Source organism: Callospermophilus lateralis, chromosome 11 (assembly GCF_048772815.1).
Source record: "Callospermophilus lateralis isolate mCalLat2 chromosome 11, mCalLat2.hap1, whole genome shotgun sequence".
NCBI classification, from domain to species: domain Eukaryota; kingdom Metazoa; phylum Chordata; class Mammalia; order Rodentia; family Sciuridae; genus Callospermophilus; species Callospermophilus lateralis.
In genome coordinates this window covers 90,576,775-90,589,741 of record NC_135315.1, presented here as the reverse complement: position 1 = coordinate 90,589,741, position 12,967 = coordinate 90,576,775, and the positions used below count along the sequence as shown (strand labels likewise).

Genomic DNA, 12,967 nt, shown 5'->3' with positions numbered 1-12,967 from the left:
CTAAGAGAATCACCTATTCTACCCTAGCACTTTACAAATGAGGAAAACGAGGCCCAGATAAGGAATTGATTGAACTGAGAATGGAGTTGGAACCACAGTCAGGTCTCTTCCTCCTCTTCAACCAATGTTCATCCTCTCTATTCATCTATACTGGTTCTGGCCACGATAATTGTCTGTGAATAGCACACAAAAATCCTTCCATACCTCTGACTTTTCCTCTATAGGACAGGATAATATCAACTCTCCTATTGTCTTCATAAGATGATTGTGCAATATCATTATATAGGCAATTAGCATAATAAAGTGCATACTCAAAAAAAATAAAAAGGGAACATCAAAGCAGTTTGTTTTCTAAAGATTATTTGAAGTTACAAATGGATAGGAAATTCTCAAAGTCCAAGGCCTTAAAGAAGGTTAGAGCCAGTAAATGTACAGGCCAGTCATAAAACAAAAAGACATTTTATCTTCTTTCAAATGCCTTTCCAAAGTTATCCAAGCAAAATGATTACGGAGAAGAAAAGAACATAATGGCATCTGAATTAATAAGCATTAGACACTTGAAACATGGAACTGCAATAAATGTGCAAATTTAAATTTGGGAATTTTCCTTTGTGTATGCCTCATAGTTATTCATGATACAGGCAATATCATTTGCAAGAAAAGATAAATATTCTTTACTGATGCCAGCAAACATTCTTTGTAGCAGAAACTTACTAATGAACATCTTCTCACCAGTGGGCCCCTACCTCCTACCAAGAAGAAAAACCAACTAATTATTTTTCTTGAATTTTTTTCAATTCTTATATTATCTTTTATATATTAAGCAAAAAGATGACTGAAAGTCTATGAGCCTTTTGAATCATATTTTATTGCATTTCTTTTCACCTAGTCTTATTATAGGAAGAAAGAAAGCATTCTATGGGTAATTTATGAAATATGCCAGTATATGATTACTTTTCAACTCAAATTACATTGAAAAAAATTGGCATATGAACAGGTTATTAGCTTATTTCATCATAATTAATGTCCCTTTGGTGGCTGAAGGAAATAAGGATTCTACATGACCTTCAACCTAGAGGGATTCTTTGTACACAGAAAAGTCATGGTTTTTTCTGTTATATCCCAGCCTTCCCAGCCTAAGAACATGGAATAAGCATAGGTTCTGTTATGGTTTCAATCTGAAATATCTTCCAAAAGCTCATGTATTGAAAGCATGTCCCCAATACAGCAAGGTTCAGAGATGGGCCTTTTGGACAAGGACTGGATCATGAGGATGTTGACCTCATCAGTAGATTAATCCATTTGATAATCAAATGAGTAATTGATATTGATAATTAAATGGGCTAATTCACTGATAACTAAATGAATTCCTTGGGGATGGGACCTATTTTTAGGAAGTAGATCACTGGGCACACATCCCGGAAGACTTTATCTTCTCTTCTCCCAGTATCTTTCTCTCTCCATACCCTCTTCTTGTCTATCATGAAATGAACAACTTTCTTCCACCATATCCTTTCACCATGGTGTTTCTGCCTTGGAGTCAGCTGACCATGGACTAAGTTCTCTGAAACAATGAGCCAAAACAAACCTTCATCCTTTAAGTTGTTTGTCACAATGACAAAAAACTAACCCAGATTCCAGTTTTTCCATTTATAACCAATTTAAATGAATAATAAGTTGTTTAAAATCAAAGTTGATTAGAAATGAGTTTTTTAAATGATCCCATCACAGAGACTAACATGCAATCATTTGTATGGTCTAGAATCAAACAGACCAAGCACAAAGTTATAAGGATTGTTTCAGCTATGGGCAAGTTCATTCTGTTCTGTTCCCTAAATGTTAGACTAATTCTCTGATCCATCCATACCCATCATCCTACTCAAACCCTTAGTCTCAAGAGAAACTTGGCAAGACTCTGTAGTGAAAGCAAATCTCTTGACACTATAGTATTGAAGGGGGTCATTCTTCAAAGTGGAGGCCCTATGGTAAGGCAGTAGGGACTGAATGTGGGAAAGGACTTCCACTTCTGGCCACAATACAGAAACCTTTTCTCTTAAAAAAAAACTATAAAACTTGGCAAGACATATGGAATAACTTTTCAGATGTTGGGCAACAGGCAATCCCTGAGAAAAAGGAAACAAACAAGCTTAGCCCAGAAATACTTGGAGACACTTTGGTGTTGGGAGCTAAGGAAACATTTCAGAATTCATGGTCACCAAGGCAGCTGTAATTCATGGGGTATGAAACTAGAGAGGAAGGGGATGTGTAATCTGCTTGTACAATATATAATTCCAATTTATAAAAGTGCTATAAGTGAATGAATAGGAGTTCCATAAACCTAAATCAGAGTCTGAATCCTTGAATGAATACTGTGCAATAAGTATATAGAACAAGACTCCACAAAGCCTAGGAAAGAACAACTACCAAAGATTCCACAAGTTTCATCCTCACCAAACACCCTAAGCATTCAACAAACCCTAAGGTCCTAAAGAGGAAGACCACCCTAGGAAGACCAAGCAAGTCACTCTACCTCAAAAGGATCAAACTAATGGTTGTTTGGCAAAACATACCATATAAACCCTCTAAATCAAGGTGTTAACCATTCTGCTTGTCATTAAGTCATGGCCAGTGTGTGTTTATGTTGTACAGATCAGACAGGCTTACTCCAGATCTACAAGCAAAAATCCTAAGTGATAAAGAAGTAAATGGTTTGGGAAATATATGTGGACTCTGTGCCCCATCTGATTTTATTTTGAAAATTTAGGAGGGCCGTTGATGAGGCCTTGAAATTTATCTCAGTATTTTCATCAATCCCTCAAGCACCATCAAGGGCCCTCCTAAATTTCTTCCTTATAATACTTAACATTTAGGGTACTTATTGGTGGGTAGCAATGTGCTGAGCTGTAGATATGCACCATCTCATATCAAAAACCATATGAGATGGGCTAAACGATACTCTTATTTACAGATGAGAAAACAGAAATTTAGTATAACCTGCTAAATGTCACACAGATTCTAAAGGATGAAGGAAGTTTCTAACCCTCAACTATAGGATGCAAAGCCAGACAATCATAACATTCACCCCTTTCCCACACGGACATTAAACACATGGATTCTACCTTTAGATACTCTCAGAATTCATTCCCACACAAATACAGCAATCAGGTAAGTAAATAAATGCCAGACTTTCCTTATGTTTTTTGACTGATTCCTCCACATCCCAGAGAGCTGGGATAAACAAAATTATAAGTGCTTTTGTTTTGATTAGGGCATGGGTGGAGGTATGGTAGCATTTTTAAAGCATAGGATCTGAAAAACTATTGTGGTATTTTTATCAAAAATGGAAATTTCGGGTGGCCGCGGTCTCTCCCCATCCGGGGCAGTGGGGAATGGTTGAGCCCGGGTTTGCCGCTGTCGCCGCAGCCACCGCCGCCGTCGCCCGCTGTTGGCTCGGGCCACAGGACCTTAGCATCCTGAGACATTTTGGATTTACAGCCCTCGAGACTGACACAGTCAGAGCTCATCATGTCAAAGTTAAAATGCTCAGAGTCAGTTGGGGTGGTGGTTCGCTGTCGGCCCAGGAATGGCAAGGAAAAGGCCGCTTCCTACGACAAGGTGGTGGACGTGGATGTGAAGCTGGGTCAGGTGTCTGTGAAGAACCCCAAAGGCACAACCCATGAAATGCCCAAGACCTTCACCTTTGATGCAGTCTCTGACTGGAACGCCAAGCAGTTTGAACTCTATGATGAGACGTTCCGACCTCTCGTGGACTCTGTTCTGCAAGGTTTCAATGAGACAATTTTTGCCTATGGACAAACTGGGACTGGGAAAACCTACACTATGGAAGGAGTCCGAGGTGACCCTGAAAAACGAGGTGTCATTCCCAACTCATTTGACCACATCTTCACCCACATCTCTCGCTCGCAGAATCAGCAGTACCTGGTCAGGGCTTCCTACTTAGAGATCTACCAGGAGGAGATCTGAGACCTGCTCTCAAAAGACCAAACCAAATGGCTAGAGCTCAAAGAGAGGCCTGACACAGGAGTGTATGTGAAGGACTTGTCTTCCTTTGTCACCAAGAGTGTGAAGGAGATAGAGCACGTGATGAACGTGGGGAACCAGAACCGCTCCGTCTGGGCCACCAACATGAACGAGCACAGCTCGAAGAGGCAACGAAGATCAACCTCTCCCTGTCAGCCCTGGGTAATGTCATCTCTGCCCTGGTGGACGGGAAAATCACTCACATTCCCTATGGAGACTCAAAGCTTACCAGACTCCTCTAAGATTCCCTGGGTGGCGACGCCAAGACTGTGATGGTAGCCAATGTGGGACCTGCCTCATACAATGTGAAAGAGACTCTGACCACCTTGAGATATGCCAACAGTGCCAAAAACATTAAGAATAAGCCAAGGGTCAATGAGGACCCAAAGGATGCCCTCCTTCGAGAATTTCAGGAAGAAATTGCTCGGCTCAAGGCCCAGCTGGAAAAGCGCTCCATTGGCAGGAGGAAGCGGCGAGAGAAGCGGAGGGAAGGTGGTGGCAGTGGTGGGGGTGGGGAAGAGGAGGAGGAGGAGGGAGAAGAGGTTGAGGAGGAAGGAGATGATAAGGATGATTACTGGAGGGAACAGCAAGAAAAACTGGAGATTGAGAAGCGGTCCATTGTGGAAGACCACAGCTTGGTTGCAGAGGAGAAGATGAGACTGCTGAAGGAGAAGGAGAAAAAGATGGAGGACCTGCGGCGGGAAAAGGATGCTGCTGAGATGCTGGGCGCCAAAATCAAGGCCATGGAAAGTAAACTACTTGTTGGAGGAAAAAAATATAGTAGATCATACAAATGAACAGCAGAAAATACTGGAACAGAAACGGCAGGAAATTGCAGAGCAGAAACGTCGAGAAAGAGAAATCCAGCAACAGATGGAAAGTCGAGATGAGGAGACCTTGGAACTTAAAAAGATGTACAGCTCACTGAAGCAAGAGGTGGACATCAAGACCAAAAAACTCAAAAACTCTTCTCCAAGCTTCAGGCAGTGAAGGCCGAGATCCACAACCTCCAAGAAGAGCACATCAAGGAGCGCCAGGAGCTGGAGCAGACGCAGAACGAGCTCACCCGGGAGCTGAAGCTCAAGCATCTTATTATAGAAAACTTTATCCCTCTGGAGGAAAAAAGTAAAATTATGAATAGATCCTTTTTTGATGAAGAGGAAGATCATTGGAAGTTACACCCTATAACCAGACTGGAGAATCAGCAGATGATGAAGCGGCCACGGTGGGATACAAGAGACCATTGAGCCAGCATGCAAGAATGTCCATGATGATTCGTCCAGAGACACGATACAGGGCAGAAAATATTGTGCTCTTAGAGCTGGACATGCCCAGCTGGACCACCAGTGACTATGAGGGTCCAACCATTGCCCCAAAGGTCCAGGCTGCACTGGATGCAGCTCTGCAGGATGAAGATGAGATACAGGTGGATGCATCATCCTTTGAAAGCACTGCAAATAAGAAATCCAAGGCCAGGCCCAAGAGTGGAAGGAAGTCGGGATCCTCCTCCTCCTCCTCCTCCTCAGGAACCCCTGCATCTCAACTGTATCCACAGTCTCGGGGGCTGGTTCCCAAGTAAGGCCAGGGCCTCCTCTCCCAGGGCATGACAGCAGCATTGCCTTCTGAGAAAAGAGACGAGCACAAAGCTGCAGAGAGGACTTGAGCCAAACTCAGAACTGTTCCCCTGGGGAGAAGCAATGGCCTCTTTGCAGAGTAACCAACTTAATCTGGTCGAATGTGCTAGTCCTAATCTGGCACTCAGCTTCTCTGGGAAACGTTCTTTAATTAGCATCTCAGAAATGCATGGGTAAGGTAAAGTGCGATAGTCGAAGTGGAAAGCAAGAGAATGACCATAACCTTGCTTCACTTCTCCCTCTCCTCCTTCTTCCCTGCCCTCTCTCCCTCTCCCCTCTCCTTTTTGAGCCTGTTCTTCACATTGGGTTCTCTTCTTCTTGAACAATAGGGCAGAGTCAGGAGTCCCCTTAGCAGGACCATGTCTTTGGAGCCTCAGGATAAAATAACAACAAGGTTGAAAAGTGAAAGTCCTAAAACTTGAGTAGGTGCCTGTTCTTATAGGGAAAAAAAACAAGAAATCTCATTTGAACCCAAGCCCCAGGAGGTGCGATCAGTAATCTTGCTTCCATGCCCCTCAGTAAGAAGTAGAGCTGCCTTTGGGGTCTGCTGAATGTGGATGACTCTTCCAGTGTCTGCTCCTGAAGGATTCAATGTCAGAAGCAATAGAAATAACATTCCCTTTGCCTCCTTGGAGAGTTTAGGGAAACAGCTTCTTTAGAACCTCAAAACCATGATGATCCTGTCAAAGACCTAGATCTGTAAGCTGATGCCACGTCCTTCCACCTTGTCACATTACTCTTCACTTGTCCCCATCTTTCCCGTGCATGCATCCTCTGAGTGTCCTTCTGTAGGGCCATCCTCCACCTCAGGAGCGTGTTCTGTCATGGGCCTGTTTTGTGGGAGAGGCTCTGTCTTCTCTGATGGGACTAGCATTGGAGAAAGGTGGCACTTTTGGCACTTTGGTGGCACTTTTGAATATCCCATTTTGTTCTGTATTGGCCAAGAAAGCAGGAGAGTGAGTAGGCAGATGTAGAGATGGAGACATAAGACCCAGACAGTGGTGAGTGAAGACATACAGAGGCATTGGATCCTGCCTGCCTTCAGCAGGGAGTGCACCCAATCCTGGCACTGCGGCTCCTCCTGGGCAGAGCTTAAGATGCTGGCGAGGAGCGGCTTGCTCCTGAATGGCTCAGAGGAGAGAGTTCAGAATTCCCATTTACATTGACTGGTTTGGTTTGTAAGTTTTTGTTCTTCCTATTATTGAAGTTCAGAGTTTTGTTTTATGTTGGTCACTAGGTGAATGTTACTCATTTCCCTTCAAGAGCAGCTTGTGTGGGTGTGTGAGCGTGGCAGCGCCCATGAGTGTGTCTGTGTGTGTCTGAAGAAAGACAGAGACCAAGAACTTGCCCAGTTTTAGAAATACACTAATGTGCAGTTATTGCCTTTTGTCTGTGTTAAAGACCCGTTGAATGACTAATCCAGGCTGAAAGCACTCCCACGTGGGTGTCTGAGTCCATGAGCAAAGCCTGAGGGGACAGGATGAGTCCCCAGGTCTGCCGCCCTGGCGCATCTTGCTGGCACAGTGCCTCAGGAATATAGCAACCGAGGTGGGCCTTGAGTTATGTTTTAACTCAGCTGCTCAGTTCCCAGGGCACATTTCTGGATCAGACCACATGGGGATTAGGAGGTACCAAGTGCAATGTCTTCACATTCTGCAAATGGAGGTGTCTTTGTTTTGCAGCCTCTCTCCTCTTTGGTAACCATTCTTTCTGAACCCAGGGCCCTGTTCAGAAGTTCCCAGAACATAATGGGTCCTCCCCTTATTTTTCCTGCTTCTTTCTTATTTACTAAGAGTTTCCTGGTTTGAATAAGAACCAGGTGATGAGGTGTGTGGCCCAAGATGGTTGTCTGCTGGCGACGCGTGTCTCTCTCTCACCACATTTCCTAAAAGCTATTCTGAATTCTGTAGACTGAAAATTTATGTAAAAAATCTGAGAATTGGTAACTGCAGATAACAGTGTACCTTAATACTGATGTTCAAGGTAGTGGTCGTGGCCAAGGGTGGTTAAGTGATCCATAGAATTTTTCCAAGAAGGCAGAAGAAGAAAGCCGCGTTGACAGGTGTGATTATTAAAACAAGCTCGCTTTGTGCTCAGCTGTGTCGTGTGGTGGTCTGTGGAAACTAAGTGAAAGGACACTCGCTTAGAGATGAAGCTGTCCCTTTCCAAGCAGTCTATGGTGCTTTTCTTCTCTCAGAATGAAGAGAATAAACATTTGAATAAAAGCAGATGGCAAAATGACTTGCTGCCACCAGAATGCTGCTGCTTTGGGTTGTGAATTGAGCCCGACGTGTAGAGGACATACCAGGTCCGCTAAGGGACCAGGTTTTCATGTCTGCACTTATGCTATTATGTTCCAGGACAGCACAGGGCCTTTGTACCAGCGGCAGCTAGTGAAGTCTGAAAGCAGCTCTTGAACAGGATCTAGGAAGACCATCTGGGAGGAGGAGTTTGAGACTATGTATGCGACCCTCACCAGACCCCCTTTTGCTCTAATCAGCAGAGTGTATCTGACTTCATTATTTTTTAAAGTCACACGTCTCCCAGACCCCTGGATTCAGAACCCAAGGCCACAAATCATAGGCATGAAGCACTTTCTTAAGACTCTGATGCAAGGTTGAATTGTTCCCGTCTAGGCCCGCATGCTGCTTGACCTGCTCCACCCGCACCTCCACGACCAAGGGCGCCAGAGTGTTCTGCAGCTCAGGCACGGGCTGCTCTTTGCTTTTTCCATCTGACTCTTGTAAGTCCTTCTTCACTGAATGTAGACTTGTTGCCAAGTTTCAGAGAAGTGTTGATTCCCTGTGAACTTAAGATATCAGTGCTGCCTCACATTTCCCACTTGAAGTCAAGGCTCACTGTGAACAACCTTGGATCATCTGAATATCATCAGCGGACAAAATTGGGGCTATTAAACAACTCTAAAAGCCATACTGAACATGCTCAGAGGGAACTTGATGAGAATGGCGGGCCTGGCCGTTGTCTGTCGTGCAAGGTTTTGTCCTGTGTTGTTCAGAAATCAGGCACCGCTCTCCCTGCCTTTGTTTCTTGAATGAAATGCTTTTGGGGTTATTTATGAAAGCAGTGATCCTGGGCAGGCAGCAGGCTTTATGGCTCTTTGGAGTTACTGTGGATCTTGACTTTCTCTTTGGCTACCTTTAGACAAAGAATATGCCAATACTTGGGGCTCTGAGTTTTACAGTTGATATTTATTTGTATCATCTTTTTGTCTAGGAATGTAAAAGTGATTCTAAACTAAGATGTGTAATAAAAATCAGATTTATTGTACCTACAAAAAAATGGAAATTTCCAAAGTAGGCCAGATTCTTTGATATAGATTACTCAAAACACTCATCTCTAAATTCTATACATAACTTTCCCTGTTGGTTTGGTTAATCATTTAAAGATGCTATAGACATTCATAAATGTTTAGACTTTCATGAAAGACCTGATTCCTACAAAAGCTCACAGTGTAACTTTACACAAGTCAGTAACTCTTCCTGGGCCACCGTTTTCTTATCTATAAAAGATGAACCTTGAATTACATTGAATTACATTCTGAATGAGGAACCACAGAACACCAGTCCTAAGGGATATTCCCCTCAAAAAAGAAGTTCCAAGGGCTGGGGGTGTATCTCTGCAATAGAGTACTTGCCTAGCATATGCAAAGCTGTGGGTTCCATCCCAGCCCTGGGAGAAAAAGAAAGAGAAGGAGGAGAAGTTGTTCAGGGCCAAATATGTAGAAGGAAATCTACAAGCAATAACCCCCATTTAAGATTCATAGTCCACTAGTAGTAGATAATCTGTATTAAGATAATAGATAATCTGTATTAAGTCCACTAGTAATAGATAATCTGTATTAAGACCCCAGAAAGTCTTTCAGTAAAGAAATCTCTTTAACTGTTTACTCTAAAGTTTTCCAAACTCAATGTCCATGAAACCATATCCCTTGGGGGAAAAAATGTCTATAAACATCCCATGAAAAAAATCCCCATTCACAAACTTAAAAAAACTATCCATTGATGGTCTAGTAGACACCAAACATTGCACTGTGAATTGGAGATACAATGGTAAACAGAATATTGTCCCTGTTCCCTCAGAGCCTGTAGTTTAGTTGGGAAGACAGACAATAAAAGTGTCAAATATGATTCCAAGTCAAGAAAAGTGCTTGGAGATACTAATATAGTTAGTATCATTTAAGATATTTGAAGAATGAGAAGAGATCTGCATGTGAAGAGTAAGGAAGGTATTCCAGGTAAATTACCTGCAGCTGTGAAAACCACAGGATATAAAACTGCTTAACATCATCAGAGAATTGAAAGATCAGTGGGCCAGGTTTGTGGCTCAGTGGCAGAGTGCTCGCCTAGCATGCATGAGGCACTGGGTTCAATCCTCAGCACCACATAAAAATAAATAAATAAAGGCTGGGTTTGGGCTCAAAGGTAGAGTTCTTGTCTAGCATGTGTGAGGCACTAGGTTTGATTCTCATCACCACATATAAATAAATAAAGTCTATTGATAACTAAAAGAAATATTAAAATTAATTAAGTAATTGAAGATATTCTGTCCATCTACAATTTTAATGTTTTTAAATTCTGGGGGTATAGCTCAATGGTAGACCCCCATTGTTTTCAATCCCTCATATCATAAATAAATTAATTAATAAATAAACAAATACTATATTTTTGAAAGAAAGAAATATAGTATCTGTTCAAGGGTATCTTGTTAGTGACTCATCACATTCCATAACATAGAGGGAATGTTGGTATGTTAGCTATTACTAGATTGAAAAAAAATTACCCCAAAGTTTAGCATCTTAAAAAGAAAACCCAGTTTTGACAGATCAGAATCTGAATGTGGATCTTCTAGGTCTTTTGTTTCATGATCTTTTATAAGGCTATAATCAAGATGTTTGCCAGGGCCCTCAATTAAAGGCTCAACTGGGGAAGAATCCAATCTCAAACTCAGTTATATAATTACTGGAAGGATTCAGTTCCTGGTGTGTTGCTGTACTGAGGGCCTCAAATACTCACAGGCCATTACTCTTTTCCATGTGGACCTCCACACCAAGGCAGTATACTTCATCAAAGCTAGAAAGAGAGATTAAATAAAGTCTACTAGAAAATCATAATCTATTATAACTTATTTGTAGAAATGACATCCTCTTAGCATCACCATGTTCCATAGGTGAGAAGCAAGTTTAAATTACACAAGGATTATAGATAACAGGAGGCAGGGATCACTGGGAGCCATCATAGAGTCTGCAAAACACACTTTGGTATTGAAGAAGAGGAAGAATGACAAGGACAAAGAGGAAGAAGGAGAGAAGGAGGAGGGGAAATACAAAGTGAAAATGGAAAGGAAGTGAGAAGGTGACCTTCACATCAACTTTTTTAGGGCGATGTAGAGTGCTTTCAGGAAAGGTGATTAGAAAACTAATTTTGAGTTATTAAATAATAATAATAATAAAAAGAATGACTTGAGAAAGATTGCAAGCCAATTTGGAAGTAACTTATAAAGTTTATAGCAGAAAAAAAAGATTAGGACAAGTTATTTTTAGATATTTTTAGTTCAAATTAAGAAGACTTTTAACAGAAATGGAACAAAATATTATATAAAAAGAACAATAATATTTTGGAATATTTCTCAGTTTTCCATTTCTTAGCAATAATGAAAAATCATAATAAGTGATTACTAATGGAAATCTCTTAAAAATAAAAAGTTTTTAAATTCCACAATCTTGTATGTCATCTTATTCATTGACAAAAAAATAAATAAATTAAAGTATAAATATAGACAAGAAGCACTCCCCTGGTCTTCTCCTTGGTCTTCTCAAGAAGCATTTGTGACTATGTCTACAGTCTTCCTTTTCTCCATTCTCTTCATTTCTTCAACATTAGAATAACCTGAATATTACTTTATTAGACTAAAAGCCTTATTATTTCAATTTTGAAAAATAAAGTTGGCACTAATACAATAACAAATCAACATAGGTTCCATGGGTTGAAACAAATGTTCCATATTAATATGTTAACTAAAGGGCAAACTCAGTAGAGAGTAAATGGGAAATTTCTGTGGTATCTCCATAATTTTTCAAAAACTATCCCCAAAATAATGTTTATAAATATTTTAAAAAGTGAATCAACACATCAAAAGACTATATATTATGATTCAAGTGGGCTTCATCCCTGGCATGCAAGCCTGGTTTAATCAATCATTGTAATAGATCACATGGACCGAATGAAAGATGAAAATCACATGACTATTTCAATTGATGCTGAAAACACATTTAAAAATTTTCAGTACCCCTTCCTGATAAAAGCTCTTAACAATTTAGGTATAGAAGAAAAGCTTCTCAACATAATTAAAGTCATTTATGAAAACCCACAGCTAACATCATAATCAGTGGAAAGTAACTGAAGCCTTTGGCACTAAGAAATAAACAGTATCCAAATCAGAAAGGAAGAAGTAAAATTATCTCAATATGCCTAATCTATTTGTAAAACACCGCCTAAGTTTTCATACACAAAAACTGTTATAACTAATATAAATATATAGTTTCAGTTTATAAAATCAATGTATAAAAATTAGTAGCGTTGAAGCCAGGTATGGTGATACACATCTGTAATCCCAGCAACTTAAGAGGCTGAGGATTGCAAGTTCAAGACTGGCCTCAGCAACTTCGTAAGGGCCTAAGCAACTTAGCAAGACCCTGTTACCAAATCAAAAAAAAAAAAAGGGTTGGGGATGTGGCTTAGTGGTTAAGCACCCCTGGATTCAATCCCCAGTTCCAAAAAAAAAAAAAAAAAAAAAAAAAAAGAAAAGAAAAAGAAAAAGAAAAAAATCTGTAACATTTCTACACACAAATAACAACTCTGTTAAAAGAGAACTCAAGAAAATAATCCCATTAATAATAACCTTTTAAAGAACTAGAAATAAATTTAACTGAGGTAAAAGATTTGTACACTTAAAACTAAAAAATGTTGAAGAAAGAATAGAATAAAACACAAATAAATGTAAATAAATTCCCTGCTCATGAATCGGAAGAATTAATAATATTAAAATGACTATACTGGGCTGGGGTTGTGGCTCAGTGGCAGAGCACTTGCCTAGCATGTGTGAGGCCCTGGTTTTGATCCTCAGCACCACATAAAAAATAAAATAAGTAAAGGTATTATGTACATTTATAACTAAAAATATTTTTAAATGCCCATACTACCCAAACCAACATATAGATTTAACACATTCTCTATTAAAATTCCAATGGCATTCTTTAAAGAAATAGAAAAAAA

General features: G+C 40.5%; 1 pseudogene; it reads left to right on the top strand.

The window, feature by feature from the left end:
- Nucleotides 1-3,525: 3,525 nt before the first annotated feature.
- LOC143410420 (kinesin-like protein KIF3B pseudogene) lies at nucleotides 3,526-5,620 on the top strand (annotated as a pseudogene).
- Nucleotides 5,621-12,967: the final 7,347 nt, after the last annotated feature.